Below are 16,884 nucleotides of genomic sequence, written 5' to 3'. Positions count from 1 at the left end.
AATTCAAACTCAGACGAATGACAAGCACGATAACAGACTGCCCAATCTGTAGCAGCTTCACTAAACAGCGATACCAGACAAGAAACCCGCACTCAGAGAAACGCTGTAAAGGACGGCACAGCAATAAACTCCAAGCTACGAGCTTTCAGGACTCAAGACATTACCAGAAACAGTATAACCAGCCTTTTCGTATCTCGACCGGATACATGCACAACCCCTGAACTAGTCAAACAGGTTATATACGAAGAGCTGAATCTGTGGCCAACTGTACACAAACTAGGAGTCAACAATACGCTGTATTCAAAATTGACTGTAGCCGACATCAAGTAGGCCTGATAGGAAGCGTCGCCATTTGGCTTGTCAGAACGAGGATCAGGCTGTTTGTTCACTATTAATCGATCTAATGACCAAATGAACCAATACCCTTCACACCGCTACCAAGACAGTCACCATCACTTCGCGCTCCAGAGCGTGGTGGACTCCCCAGCTCAACCAAAGTTTCCACTACAAACAATTACTACACGCCAAGTGGAAAGCTTCCGGCGATGTCCAAGACTGCATTTCATTCTCCAAAGCCAGGGCCGAATTCAACAGAAAGAAATCAGCTGCAATTAAAAAGCACCTCGAAAGAACCCTAAAAAGGGAAAAACCATTCTACAGAACAAAGGCTAGTTCTTCCAGAAAAATCGCCCAGTTGACTGGCTCAACTACGTTGCCAGATTTTCTAATCAACCTCCAGCTCTACCTGACCTGCCACTCTTCAACCTCGCTCATCCCACTGATAGTCTCGCTACGATCAGAATTTTCAAGCAACAACTGACGCAGGCCATTAATACTCTCCCTCTCAGAGCAACCACCGGTGACGATTGCATCCCCCAGTTCATAATCAAATGTTTAAGTGTCTTCATCATCGATTGACTCCTCAACCTATACAACAGATGCCTCGAAGTTCATTTCTTTCCACTCCAGTGGAACAGGTACTCTGTCCGGCCCCTGACTAAGCACCAACAATCGACACTCCCAAGCCAACATAGGCCCATCGCTTGCGCCTCTGTATTGCTAAAAAGTCCGGAGAAAGCACTGCTATCGTCTGTCGCCCATCAAATTCTCTGTGACAGTCCTCAGCAAATACACTATGGGATATCAGTAAGGTCAACTATAACTAACCTTGCAACAACCACTCTGCACATCTTAGAAGCCTTTGAACAAAGACAGGAATTGTCAGTTATATATCTTGACTTCCATTCCGCATTTGATGCCATCTATATACCTAATCTGTTTTCGCGGCGATGTTCTCTGGTTCCTAGAACCCTTGTTTTAAAGATTGGAACAAAGACCTTCACGCGTCACAGAACTGCCGGTGTGCCTCAAGGGGTGGGGTCATGTCTGGCGTTTTCTTCTCAGCAGTCATGGTGCCGTTTGTGACCAACAAGTGCAATTGGATCACATATGCTGACGATGTTAACCTCCTCACTAGGATATCGCCATCCAACTCGGCAGCCGAAACCACTCAGCAAATCACTAGCAAAGTGATTACAAAGTCAATACTTTTAACCTCCAAATCAACCCCCTAAAATAGGCACGAATAATTTTTTTCTCTAAAAGGCAACCCAACAACGTTGGAGCCTGTGCTTAATGGTTCCTCAGTTCCAAGTGTTCAAACGCACAAAGATCTGGAGCTCGTTTTCGACTGGAAACTAAATTTCAACGATCACGTAAACCTCATACAGTCGAGGCTGAATTCACTACGCTGGGTCACCAAACAACAGCTGCTCCACACCACCGACCCACAACTGGTAAAAAGATACATCGTATCAATCCTTTACCCGACAATACTGTATGCTTCAGAGATATGGGCCTCGGCCGCCGAATCCAACATCAAAAGAATATTCTCTGCCGAATTCTGGCTTCTAAAATGGGCCAACAGCAAACTCCACCTTCCCCCAGCTCTCAGATCAACGCAGTTAGCAGAAGCCCTTCACCTACTCAGGCTCCGGTCCTACATCGGAGAAAGAAGGCTGCTGTTCACCATCAAGATGGCCACCGGTAAAATTACAGAGCCGAACTTCTGGGATCACTGCTCTTGGCGCATTATTCCCCCTTATCTCCGGTCTTCGGCACAGTTGCTAGCAAACCGTAACCGGCAGATTCCTACCAAAGCAAATGCTGCCCTTGGCGCAAGCCATCGACGGGGACCTCCAAGAAGTGGTCATCAATAAAAAATAGAGAAAGGGAATCCTCGTCGAACTGAAAATGTAAAACTGGGCTTTGTTGCCTTCCAATAATCTGATATAACTTATATGTTTTTTCTCATGTGTGTATCTCTTTTTTAAATATATTTTGTAAACCCCTGGCACCCCCATGCTGTGACTCTGTATGTATTTCGTGTTGCAATTAAAGATTCTATTCTATTCTATTCTATTCTCTAACAGATTTGTACCGCGATTACGGGAATCAAAGCCTTTCTAGGACTCGAATACTGGCTCTTGAGATGGCTGAACAGAATTTCAGCTAAGCCTTTTACATCTCAAGAGCTGTACTATACTCCAATTTAGAGGTCACATCCTGGAGACAAACGATCACTACAAAGAATATGATGACACTTGCTCAGATCTATGAAGTGGAGACATACCTACACGAAATCGGTTTATGGCTAAAATCAGAAAAGTCATCAATAACTAATAAGAAGATAAAACATCAAATCAAATTATGTATTAATGGAGAACAGATTAAGAAAGTCAACTCATACACCGACCTAGGAGTGACTTGGGACGAGGGCCTTACCTTCCAAAGGCACTTTCAGAACACGAGAACAAAAACTCCTGCTGCCATATGGGCTGTCAGACAGGAAATAACTGGGATTCGAAACCGGCAACTAGTGACCCAATATATCCAAAGATGTATCGTTCCTGTATCCTTGTATGCTTCGGCAATTTGGTCCTCTGCCCCAAATACTTATATCAGGAAATTTCTCATCGAGGAATATTGGTTGCTCCGGTGATTGAATAGGATTGTCGGGAAGCCCTTCACAATTTCGAAATCCATACTGTACGCAAACTTGAACTCAGCTCCGTGGATTCAGATGGTCAAAATACGAAACATCTGCACTCTGGCACAACTTCTCACTGGGAGTTTAGATGCTCTCAAATTGAAAATCTGGTAGTAAGGCCCCGTCAATCCGTAACAAAACATAATATCTAACAGAGTCTCTGCACTCGCTGTCTCATAGATGTACTGTTTCTGCTGCATGCCTCTTGTGCAGATAGTTCCATGGGCACTGTTCTTGTAAATTGGCTTCCATAATTCCCGCTCTCTCTTTCAAAACAGTCCGAACACGTGCCGCCACCAGCCAACATCCATTTACTGTCCAACTTCAAACCCACAGAACCAACATTTCATCTTACTCATTTATTCATTCAACTGCCGTTTTCTGGAACAACCTTCCTTCATACGTATTTCCTGAAAATTACAATCTACAGAAGTTCAAGTCCAATGTCAACAAATATCTTCTTTCGTCTTCTCAACCTCCAACCCAAGCACGGTACTAACCTCTCGTGTTTGGGATTCACATAAAAAAAATAAAAAATAAATGAAAACCAATATTGGTAAGTGAAGGGAACAGAACGCACAACTCTTGGTACGTTTTAGGGAACGGAGCATCGCCTCCGACAACCGGTTTCCATTACTGGACGCGTTACTAGAGGATTGGAGAAACGTTTCCTAGTCCAATGAATCCGTTTCCGGCTGTTTCACGCCAACAGGAGACCCGAAATATGATAAAAATGACCCGAGTTTATCGTCTAATCTTGCCAGGTGTTAAAGCAGGCGTAGCGATGTTATGATGCGGGAAAGGGTTTCATGGTGCACATTGGACCACGAAAACAGTCCCACCTTGATCTCTGTGGAGCGACACTTAGATGTCGTAAATTATCTCGACGTTTTCTTTCGACCAGGCGCATCGCTTTACGGACGAAGTGTATTCGTGGGGTCTTCTAATGCTCCGTGCAGAAGACAGGAATTGTAGAGAACCGTTCCAGGAGCATCAGATGAAGTCAGCTACTACGCACTCGCACATCACAATTCAATTGGGCGCGTGTGGGATGAATTGGAACGAGCCCTTCAGGGTACAGATCCTCAATCATCGAATCGACAACGAGTGAGAAGCAATCGAGGGATCACGGACCAACACCTCTGTGGCGCGCTTTGAACACCCGAAGTGAATCCGTGTCGTGACGAATCCTGGCTGCTGTAAGAGTTAAGTGGATTGGGGAAGGGACCCTCGCTGTCACTCGGGTACATTTCACATGACACGCGGAGGTGGGGGGAAACCCCCTGTGGCGTTTGAGACGAATACGCTTTACACTTTACTTGTCACTCGGGTGTACCTGAACAAAGTGGCCACTCAGTGTGTCTCAATGAAACAAACCATAAAAGAAATTTCGTTTAATAAATTGAAGTAATCGAGTGAAGTGCGTTCACTCGATTATTTAAATTTGAATTATTTCTCTCATTTAAAATAATCGCGCGAACTGTGCACTGGGTGGAGAGTGAACTGCGACAATTTACTGATCCACCCAATGCGGCTTTTTAAATGTAAATTACAGCGGTTTTCGCACGCGCGTTTTAAAAGGGTTTTTCCTTTTAAACGCGCGTCAGGAATTTGATTTAGATTCGGTTTGCTGTCGGATCTCTCATTTGGGGATTACGGACAGCCTGAAAATTGAGAAGAGAGAAAGAGAAATTGGGAAGAGAAGCGCGGTTACCACTAAGACGCCGTTAATTACGTGCGTACATACCTTTGAGGAGCCGAAGAAGCCTCCTGAAGTCGGGTTTTGAGAAGTGGAATGCCCACAGATCTAAAGAAAAAGAAAAAGAATTTCGTTTCAGTTTCAGATTGCAGAGATTCGGTTTGAGGATGCCGTCGGTACAGTCGCTATTACGAGATTACAATGTGCACGTGTAACTGTTACTTTAACCGGCAGGGGGAGTTGTTGTCTACTCTCCAGATGTGCACTTCGTTGCGAGTTAACAATGACTTTTTTGCGCGTTTCACCTTTCGCTTTGCGTTTTCAACCAGTTGACTTCGCCTGGCTTTTTGGACAAATGTTGGACTGCATTTTCGACGACATCCTCAAACCTTCCAAGTACGTCAACACTTTTTATTTTATTTTATTTTTAAAAAAACAATGTCCGGTACTTTCTGATTAAAGGATGCTTCGATTGAACCCACTTCGTAGCGTTTCTTTCTGGTCAAATTAAGCCGGAGTTCATTCCTTTCGCTTTTCCGCTGTCTCCACCCTTGCAGTAAGGCGCCATCACCAAGTTTTGACAGTGGCGCCTCACTGTGAGGGCGGAGACGCCGGTAGAAGGGCACGATTCAAGCGTTTCGGTGGAGGCGCCTTTTTTCTCGTTTACCGCAATCTTTTAATTGCATTTCTCCGCAATTGCATTCGTTTCGTTTATCACGTCTACCTCTGGGGAGGGAGTAGTGGTAATTACCATTCGCGTGCATAATTACCACTGCACGCGAATCCGCTAGGTGGCGGAATTTGACTAACTGAGGAATTATGTGCTCCGCTTTTTACCTTAATTTAGTATGGATTAAAAGTGTTAAACTAGTTGTAATTGATATCAGTGGGTAGCTCTCTTCTCCAGCTTTTGAAACAAGTATGAACAGAAGACGAAAGCATGCAGGTAAATATGATTTCTAAAGATTAAATCTGCGAATACCTGATCGGACATTTTCTAGTTCGTATAAACGCAACGTGTCCGCTTACCGAGGGTAGTCTTTCGAAATCACTACAAGGTCATACCTCCCGCTGTACTTCCCCTTAATAGGTGGGCAGAAAGGCTTTAGTAAAGTTACAGTAGCTCACTATACTTCTTTTGCCCTTAGGGAAAGAGCGACCTTAAAAGCTAAAGGGAAACACATGTCTGGATTACAAAATATGGAAAAACAGGGATCAGAAGCAACTGATCAAATATGTAATCAATTTTGCCAAAAAGTGAGCAAATGCGCTATTAAATGCAGCGGATGCAAGGCGGTTATTGGAAGATGTTGCTCCTCGGTGGACATAGCTCGACTTAATCGAGCTAGGAAGAAGAAATTTCTTTGTCTAACTTGTAAATCCAAGAAAGGGAACGATGGGGGTGAACGGGTAAATAAGCCATCTAAAGAAGAGTCTAGCGAAGGCGAGTCGGGCGATGACGCCTGCAGCGAACGCGAGCCTACGGACTCCTCTCAAGGTATCTGCTCTGGGATACCCGAAGAACCAATTAATGTCATAGGTGACTCGATAACGGAAATACTAGGGTGCGACGCATGTCCAGATGACTGCGAACATCGGAGACTTCTTAGCAGAACCCAAGACACTGAAAAAATGTCAAACTTCGTTGTACAGCGTGTTGCAGAAAGCCCTCATTGCAATGGAACTGAGAAAAAACAACACTGCGGCTCGGAACCCTACACAAGTAATCACGAATATTACTTAACAGAGCTCCTCTCTCCGATGTACAGGGCCCTACGTGAGATCCAAGAGGAGAACAATGAACTAAGGGAGCAAAACATTAAAATCAGCAGAAGTCAAAAGTTATTAGAGGAAAAATTGAACACACTATTAGCGCAGTTACAACTAACGGATAGAAAAATCGACACTGCTGTACTAGCTATGAAAAAACAAGAAAATAGGGCCCAATATAAGGAGGCGGATAAGGCACGAACAGATCAGCATACGCAGACATCCAAATTACAGAGGGATACTAAGGGAAAAGCAAGAAATGATAGGAATAATAACTTTAAAAATGAGGGAGGCGAGTCACTACTGCGTCTAAGAGTGTCAAGATCTGAAATCTCCACTGAGAAAGACCACACGACTAGGCCAGAAACAAGAATAGACCTCGCAAATGCTAGTCCCCTCTCCCTATCAACCAATGACAACCCCCAGAGCACATTGACGACTGAAATAAATGCTGGGTTTACTAGACAACCTACCTTTGCGCAGATTGCGACCATTAGACAGAAGGCACCGCAACAGAACAAGACGAGTGAATCTGCCCCATCGATACCCTCTCGCGCAAATCAATCCATGTTTGAGAACAATCTCGCGGACTATAGGGTTCAAAAAACGAATCAAATCAATGATGAGCACAATAGAACCGAGACCACAACTAATCGTGTTGCGGGACACAGTCAGAGGCTTGCCGACAGATTTAACATATCCTCTGTACAAACCAGAGGAAAGATATTTATTTCAAGACTCAATCCGCAGACAGGTCCAAATCTTATTAAAGAAATGTGCGACAGAGGATTGGGGATGGATGTAGAGGTCAAGCAAATACGCACACGACATCCTGCATATTCCTCTTTCATACTCTCCTGCCCACTAAATAGTGAAGGACGGCTCTTGGACAGAAACATCTGGCCATTAGGAACGCTGGTGAAGACATATAGAGAAAGGGCTGGGAGGCCCACAATTAGGAACAGCACCGCGAACCTACGAAGAGCCCAATAGCAATCAACAGTCAATTTTTCTCTCGCAAAAGACTCGAACCGGATCATTATCTTCTTGCAAAACGTAAGAAGTATATCGAATAAGCTACACGCACTACAAACCTTACTACTCAACTCGGAGAATGACTGCGTATGCTTAGTTGAAACATGGCTCCATAATAATAGACACCTGGACGCCGTTGTACACCCCTCCGGTTACAACTGCATCGCAAATGGAAGAGAGGGTAAAAGAGGAGGCGGTGTAATGATTCTTTTCAAGAAAGGATTTTCTGTAGTCAAAGAACTCGAGGCGCAATCGAAGAATTTCGAGGCTATCACTGCCACTCTTGGCAAGGAAACGAGGAGATTGCAATTAGGCGTAATATACCTACCACCGGAACACACTAAAGAAAACAGAGCCGAGCTTCTTACGTGGCTCACCTCAAATCTGAGCACGAACACAGACACAATCATAATGGGGGACCTCAATATGCCACTACCAAAACATCGGGAGGCAAAAAGCGAGTTGGACGATACAATGAATGCTTTAAACATGATCCAATTGAAAACACCAGCAACAAGAGGAACTCAGTGCCTAGATCTCATATACTACAATACCCCAGATATAAAGTTGAGGAATAGCTACATGAAATTCACTTCGGATCACCAACCGCTCACGTGTGAAGCCACTTTAAGAAGAATCCGGGACATCCGCCAAACTGGTCCGCATCCAAAAAGCGATACAAAGATACTTTTCTCATCAAAATATATTAAAAGTGACGTCATTCTGAAACATCTGATGGCATATAATTGGCAAAACCTATACCTTTTGGGCACTGATGATGCCTTATCAGCGCTCTCACAATCACTCATGCATATGGCTGAAGAAGGAGCATCTAAGGAAATTAAATTATCAGACAGGGCAAAGCCCTGGTTCAACTCACAGTTGAAAGCAATCTTCAAAAATTGTTCAGGAAATGGAAAAGAACTAGACATCCAGAGGACCACACCCGGTACAAACATGAAAGAGCACGGTTCATGAAGGAGAAGAAACGGGCACACATAGATATGGCTAAAGCAAAACTAAAAAAAGGCAAAAGAATTGTCAGCAAAAAAAACCTCGCGCATAAAATGACTGAGACATCCTTTAAGGAATGGACCGAAGCCACTTTCGGAACACCCCTCAAGGAAAACCAAATTGACAGCGAAGCAAACAATAACAGGATACAAGATGTAATCAAGGGGTTTAAGGAATCTATCAATAGTAATCGGATTGTCACTAACAATGGACATCTAAAGGAAATCAGTATTAGCAGAGACAACTTAAAAAGTGCAATCAACAGCCTCCCAAATAAAGCAACAATTGGGCCAGATAATTTCCCACTATTTATGATCAAAATCTGTAGCTGTTACATCATCGATGTACTACTACACATATTCCAGAGAATTTTGATGGAGGAGAACTTCCCGAAGCTGTGGAAAAGCTATTTTGTAAAACCTATCCTCAAAATAAAAAACCCAAAATCTGCAAAAGACTTCAGACCAATCGCTATCGGATGCTCATTGCAAAAAATCTTTGAAAAAACAATCCTGCACACCATCATCGAGCATTGCTTTAAGCACAGGCCAGAATACCTGCACTCAGTACTTCCGCAGAGATCGACCATCACCAACCTCATGGGGACACTGCTAAGGATCCAGCAAGCACTAAACAGTAAGCAGCAGGTGGACGTAGTCTATTTAGATGTGGCATCCGCGTATGATAACATATCCATCCCAGCTCTCATAGTCATTTTGCGGGACTACTTCCACATTACAGGAAATGCCCTCCATTTATTAAAGAGCACTCTTTGGCGCAGACAAATTGCGGTGACAAACGAAAACATGTGCGCAACGTATGAGGTTGATAAAGGTGTCCCGCAAGGCGGAGTATTGTCTGCCACACTTTTTGCCATAGCCCTCGAACCCTTCTTAGCCCAGAACAAGAAGCACTTCATCACATACGCCGATGATATAAAATTTTTTATTACCTCAGGAGATCAGAAATCAGCTGACTACCACAACCAAGTGGCTAATACTAGAATAAAAGAACTTCAAGAGTATCTAGATTGTATCGGGCTGCAGTTGAACGAAAAAAAGACGGCACAAATGACTTTCACAAATAAAATAAAGCCAAACAAAATGGCAATATTTGTGAACGGCATCCTCGTCCAAAAGGCACAGTCACACATTGATCTTGGTCTCAAGTGGGACGAAGGCCTGACCTTCCGCCCGCACTTCGCATACATCCGTAACAAAACATACGCGGCGCTTTGGGCAACCAGGCAGGAGCTCACCGGTATTAGAGACCCCGGTCTGATGAAGCAATACATCAACAGATGTGTTACTCCTATTCCCCTATACGCGGCACAAATCTGGTCTTCAGCTCCCGAATGCAGTATCAAAGCCTTTCTAGGACTCGAATACTGGCTCTTGAGATGACTGAACAGAATTTCAGCTAAACCTTTTACCATCTCAAGAGCTATACTATACTCCAATTTAGAGGTCACACCCTGGAGACAAACAATAACGTCAAGGAACATAATGACCCTCGCTCAGCTTTTAACGGGACGACTGGACGCACCGAAAGCCCGAGAGTGGATAAAAATACCCGGCGAAAAACCAAGAAGAGTTGCAGAAAAGAAACCACAACTGAAATCGGCATTTACGCAGTTAGATAGCCTCGGAAGATTCTTTCCAGCAAACACCATCCAGCTATTCAACAACCTAAATATCAATCCTGAAAAGCTCTGCAATTGCAAATCCTACAGAAAGGAAGTTCTCAGAAACTCTTACTTGCAAATACAGATGTAATTAAGGATACAGTTCCAGCACCTTGTTCGGCCAGACACAAGCCACTGGGATTTAGGAAACCCGACCTCATCAAGAAATAGATGTCAGGATTGTCATACCTACACAACTCTAATCCCACAGAAGAAGACGACTGCTGGAAATTTGAACTTTCAATTTTTTTTTTTTTTTTTTTTTTTACTGTATCGCAGTCATTCCTGTGGTTACAAATGCTGTACGTTGTTTGGCTGTAAATATTTGTGTTTGTGTAAATACGGTGAAACTATCACTTGTGTCTGTTCAAGCAAAAGGTATGCTTCAATTGTCATGGTATTAAGTTCTTACCAGTTTACGGTAGTAAGTAATTAATAACTGAAATATTCTATATTCCAGATAATTATAAATCAGATATTATGTATTTCATGTATTTCATAACTGTAACATATTTGTATATTTTGTAACATAGTTGTATATGTATGTTCACCCTCTAGCCTGTGGCTGTAACCGGGTGTTCTCATAAGAGAAATAAATTGATGATAATAATAAATAATAATAATAAAGAATAGTAGCGAACGGCGCATATTTTTGGAAATGGCTGCCTGTTGCCGGTGGAGTCGAGTTTGGTCCTCCTGCCCGAACTGGACTCTACCGGAAAGAGGTCTTTGAGCCGAGCTTGGACGTCGTAAAGCGGAATCTCTTCGGCAAATTGCGTGGAGACTGCGATGGCCCGTCGCTCACTAGTGGAGATGCGGCCTTCCCCAAGAAATGTTTTAATTCTCCGAGTTGTTCGTTTATCAGAATCTTTGCTCGCGATTTCATCTGTCTGTTGGGCGCTCTGCGGGTTTTCTTTCGGTTGTGTGTCTGTCAATTGTCCGTTCCTGGGAATAAAAACCCCATCTTCAAAAGCATTGAGTGATATCGCGTGGTCACTTAAACTGTTTTTAATTGCCAAAAGTTCTTAGAGGGACATTCACTCGTCCCGGAGTGAGAGGGTGTGGTCTCTTTCTCCATCAGAAAAAGCATCGGCTCCCTATATTGAGAACGCATGTACGCACCGTATGTTTCAGTACGGGAGTGAGCTGCGGGAGCTTATACTGGCACGCGTGTCGTGTGGAAGGGGGGTGGAGGATAACGAGGAATGAATAATGCTTCGATGCTAAGAGTAAAAAGAGCCACTACTTTAAAGAAAACCTTTAAATATGGCCGTAAGCGTTAAATAACAGTGGTTTGTTGAAATGCCTGCACACCCGTGGTAATGCAACCAAAAGCAACGTGGGGGGGAGGGGTGTTAGCAATCGTTTTTGCATTCTGTTCTTGACGCTTATTTGCTTTTATAGGGTTAAAAGATTTTCGCCCGCACACAACGAAACGAAGAGTTCATATTTGCAATTTTAACACTTTCGTTCCACCGAGGGTGCGCATACCCTGAAGCAGTCAAGTGACCCGGTCGGTGGGTCAAGAACTTAATAAATTTTTATTTAACGTTGCGCGGTTAAACGGCGTAATAAAAATTTGGTAATAATGTCGTTAAACCTTTGGAAACTTGAACCTGAGAGGGTAGGGTTCACGAAATGACCCTACCCCAGCCTTGTGGGGTGGTTACTTCGCGAATCCCTTTAGAAACCTGAGGGCAGGAGTAAACCGTCGAGACCAACCTAATCCTGCCACGCTGAAAATGGTATCTCGTTCCGGCTGGAAGAAGATGGAAAAAAAAATCGATCGTGTAATAAAGGAAACGTAATGGTTACGATATATTTCGTAACCATTCGTGAATATTTAATGTCGGCATAAGTTGGTCGGCAACACAAACCTCTCCCACTTCGAGATTCTTTTCTTTGCTCCCGACCTAAGGAGTGTTCCGATCCCAAATCACAAGAAGAATTCGAGTCGCCGAAGAAACGAGCGCTTGAATAAAATGCTTTCCCAAGAGTAAAATGTAAGGGGGAGCTCGTCGGAGACTCGAGTATTTCGTGACCGGTCCGGTGATGCACTTCCGATTCGGGGCCCCAGAGGGGAATAACCAAAGTGCAAAGTGTTTTGGTTCAGAAGGATTTAATTCTGTTAGGAAACTCCGTTGTCAGGGAAATATTTTTTGGTGGGCCAGAACCAACTGGGGTGGGTTTGCCGGAAGCAACAATCGACGAATGTTACGAACAGATCGTCAGATTTTAAGGGAAGGAAAGAGAGAGCGAATTATTATTCGTGTGGGGGGACTAAGGATGCAGTCGCTTATGATATCCATCCCATCTCTCATAGTCATTCTGCGGGACTACTTTCACATTACAGGAAATGCCCTCCATTTATTAAAGAGGTGTCCCGCAAGGCGGAGTCTTGTCTGCCACACTTTTTGCCATAGCCCTCGAACCCTTCTTAGCCCAGAACAAGAAGCACTTCATCACATACGCCGATGATTAAAATGTTTTATTGCCTCAGAAGATCAGAAATCACCTGACTACCGCCCCCAAGTGGCTAATACTAAAATAAAAACTTCAAGATTGTATCGGGCTGCAGCTGAACGAAAAAAAGACGCAACAATTTACTTTAACAAATAAAATAAATCAAAAAACAAAATGGAAATATCTGTGAACGGCATCCTCGTCCAAAAGGCGCAGTCACACGTTGATATGATAAACATATCAACGTGTGACTTGGCCGATGGCATTTCCATTCTAATCACTGATAAAGACCCTAACCAACTTCAATGCAAGATCTCTGCCCTGCTCTCTGAAATGCATAGTTGGCTTCAAAAGAATCAGCTGATACTAAACGCAGAAAAATCCAAATATATGGTGTTTAGGACGAAAAATAAACCATTGAATATTGATTTCGAAATAACATCCAAAGGAAAACAACTGGAAAGGGTGAATGATACCAAGTTTCTAGGAATCTGGCTAGATGACAAGCTGAGTTGGGATAAACAAATGATCACCTTACGAAAGAAGGCTTCGTCACTAGCAGGAATACTCGCCCGAGCCTCTGCCTGGGTACTTCCTTCCATTCTCAGACTAGTATTCCTTCCCTTCTCAGACTAGTATTCCTTTCCTTAACACAGCCTTACCTCCCCTCACCTATGGAATCATCTCATGGGGTACGACCAGTCAAGATAACCTTGCGAGAATCAACTCCATTCTAAATCGATGTGTTAGTTCAATTTTGGGCCTTCCCTGGAATGCATCGGTGACTTGGAGATATAAGGAAGCGAGACTCTCAAGCATCTACCAACTGATACAAAAAGCTGAAGCGGTCTTTGTCTACAATGCTTTGAAAACACCAAACTTTCCTCCTCTCTTCAGATCCTTTTTTATAACAATAGAAGAAGAAGGAATAAGATATAATTTAAGAAATGAAGCGAACCTGAAGGTTCCGCTTTTCAGAAAAGCCATAGGCCAGAAAAATATAAAATACAGATGCGCAGAAACCTGGAATAATCTTCCTGAAAACATCAAAAATGCCATTTCACTAAGCAAGTTCAAGAAGCTCCTAACTGAACACATCACCAGGGATGTCTGATCTAAATCACCTTCCACTCAACTCCTGAACTTTCCACAATGCATACCAGTTTGGAAATTGTGTAAACAAGTTGAAGGAATAGCTGTCAAAAAGCTTGTAACACTCTACGCAATTATTTCATAATTTTTTTCTTTCATACTCGTTATTGTAAAAGTACTCGCAATGTACCACGCGACGTGTGTGGTTGGTTTACGAAATCTCTGTAATGGAATGTAGAAACATGTCCGATTTATTTATGACGTACCTGTTAAATAACTCCTGTGTAATTTCAGATCTGTTTTTATTGTTATCTTTTTCAAAGGGAACACCCCCTAAAAAGCCTGTGGCTTATGTGTTCTCCCTCCCTCCCGCCCTTCTTGCTGTTATCTCCCAACAGTTGTAACACAAAATAGGGATAAATAAATGATCAAATCAACGAGTGATCAGGCCTTCCTCCCACTTGAGCCCAAGTGGGAGGATGTATGCGAAGTGCCCGCACTTTGCATACATCCGTAACAAAACATACGCGGCGCTCTGGGCAACCAGGCAGGAGCTCACCCACCGCATTAGAGACCCCGGTCTGATGAAGCAGTACATCAACAGATGTGTTTCTCCTATTCCCCTCTAGGAATTGAGAGCCATTTCTAAGAAAATTATCATTTCCAACTTTCCAGACCTTTCTTGGGATCTGGAAAGTTGGTTTGATCAAGCTGTTAGTTAAGCCGGGTAAAAAACCAAATGACCCAAGAGGGTATAGACCAATTTCGTTATTGGCCAATCTTGGCAAAGTTTTTGAAAGATTGTTATTTTTAAGATTGAACCAAGTCATGGAGAAAAATGGTTTGACCCTGCCTTATCAGTATGGTTTCAAGAGAGGGCATTCTACAGAGGATGCCATTAATGATCTCATGAATTTCACCAACCAGGCAGAGGATAAGTATGTGTTAGCCATCTTTATAGATTTTACTGGAGTTTTTGACATGATGTGGCATGACAGTATTCTCTCTGCATTAAGGGGTATGCAATGTCCAGACTTATTGTATAGGACGATACAGAGTTATTTGTATTGTAGGAAAATTATAGTGAAAGCTAAGCATCTACAGTTTAATAGGAATCTTTCGAGAGGGTGTCCTCAGGGGTCTGTATTGGGCCCACTTTTTTGGAACTTAGTACTTAATTTATGGCTAGAACAATCAGTTGAAAATCTGCATAAGATTGCTTATGCAGATGATTTGGTTTTATGTGTTACTGGTAAATCCAGGGCTGTGCTTGAAATAAGAGTGGCCCAGGTATTAGAAAGTCTAGTGTAACAACTAAAACTGTTACGATGCTTCTTAAGGGGAAACTAAATTATGCGCGACCGCCAAAAGCTTTAATTAAGGGGAGGCAGATTCCCCTAGTATCTGAGGTGAAATACCTAGGTATAAGAATTGATGATAGATTATCGTTTTTCCCACATTTAAATTACTTACACGAAAAAATTAAAAAATTTAGTGCAGCAATAATTCGATTAACACGGTCAGATTGGGGGTTGAAAAGGAAGGTTTTAAATTTATACTACAAGGCAGTCTTCTTACCCATAGCTGCGTACGGAGCATCAGTGTGATACTTCAGAGTTACTAACGTTAAATTTAAACAGAAATTGTTATCGATTCAGCGCTCAATGCTTTATGTTATTTCTAATTTGTGCAGAACAGTCTCAACGACTGCCATGCAGGTTTTGGCCGGGCATTTGCCTCTAGACTTGTACATTGTGTATCGGGCCCTTTGTTATTACTTAAAAAAGACATAGTGGTTTCTTTCATGAATATTACATCTGATGTAACTATAGAGATAGCTAAAGCTAAGAAAAATGTTCTAACACAGTTGATTGGTATGTGGCAACAGAGATGGGATCTTAGTGCAACTGGGGAGGTGACTAGATTGTTTATTCCAACAGTTAAATTTACTTATGATAGTAACAACAAATGGTTTTTTCCTTCTATGGTAACATCGTTTATTTTAACTGGCCATGGCTCATTGAATTTTAAGCTACATTACTTTGGTTTAGTCAGCTCTCCTGTATGCACTTGCGGTCAACCTGAGACTTGGACTCATTTATTATATGATTGTAGTTTGTATGTTGAACATAGAGAAAGGCTAAAAGTGAAGATTGGCAATTTAGTTAGAGGCTGTGAAAGTGACCTTATTGCTAATCAGGATAAATTTCAAGCACTGCAAGAGTTCTGTGTAACTGTGTTTCAACGGAGAAGACATTGCAATAATCTAATGATTACTAATTAAGATTTGATTATATACATTTTGATTATTTGTGTTTTTTTTTTTTAGTTTGTTTATATTATGTGTGTGTATATATGTATTTTATTTATTTATTATTATTATTATTTTATTTTTTTTGCTGGCTCTCATGTGTGGGCAGCCTGGGAGCGGGATTGCTAGCACCCACCGGTATAGCACTACTTCCGGTGGGTGCGGGATTTTTGTGCATGAGGCACTTAAAATAGAAGACCAGGCCCAGCACCAAGTGAATATGGGCGTCCATTAGGGTCTCTTCGCAACCAGGGAGCGGCTGTGCAAGTGCCAGCTGCTCCCTGGTAGTGAAGAGACCTGCCCTACAGGTCTGTTTTGCAGAGGTTCTGCACAAAGTCAGTTTAGCAGGTGGAGACAGATGGAAGCCTGGGTGCCACCTTAGACATAATAATATTCCCCCTATACGCGGCACAAATCTGGTCTTCAGCTCCCGAATGCAGTATCAAAGCCTTTCTAGGACTCGAATACTGGCCCTTGAGATGGCTGAACAGAATTTTAGCTAATCCCCACTGCCATCTGAAAAGCTATACTATACTCCAATTTAGAGGTCACACCCTGAAGACAAATAATCACGTCAAGAAACATAATGACCCTCGCTCAGCTTTGAACGGGACGGCTGGATGCACCGAAAGCCCGAGAGTGGATAATAACACCTGGCGAAAAACCGAGACGAGTTGCAGGTAAGGAAACGCAACTGAAAGCGGCATTTACGCAGTTGGATAGCCTCGGAATATTCTTTCCAGCAAACACCATCCAGATCACAACCC

The 16,884-nt window shown here is 42.9% G+C and overlaps 1 protein-coding gene across 3 annotated transcripts in view; it reads right to left on the bottom strand.

Moving 5' to 3' along the window:
- Window positions 1–16,884, bottom strand: part of LOC150077618 (uncharacterized) — a 60,211-nt gene that overhangs the window by 31,194 nt on the left and 12,133 nt on the right. For all 3 annotated transcript variants that reach the window (XM_090386578.1, XM_090386579.1, XM_090386577.1), the window contains exon 2: window positions 4,797–4,856. The gene's annotated coding sequence lies outside the window, so the exon portion shown is untranslated. The remainder of the gene's footprint in view (window positions 1–4,796; window positions 4,857–16,884) is intronic.

Source organism: Mastigoproctus giganteus, chromosome 12 (assembly GCF_048544385.1).
Source record: "Mastigoproctus giganteus isolate SK-2022 chromosome 12, ASM4854438v1, whole genome shotgun sequence".
In the NCBI taxonomy this organism is placed as follows: domain Eukaryota; kingdom Metazoa; phylum Arthropoda; class Arachnida; order Uropygi; family Thelyphonidae; genus Mastigoproctus; species Mastigoproctus giganteus.
This window is presented reverse-complemented; position numbering and strand designations above follow the sequence as displayed.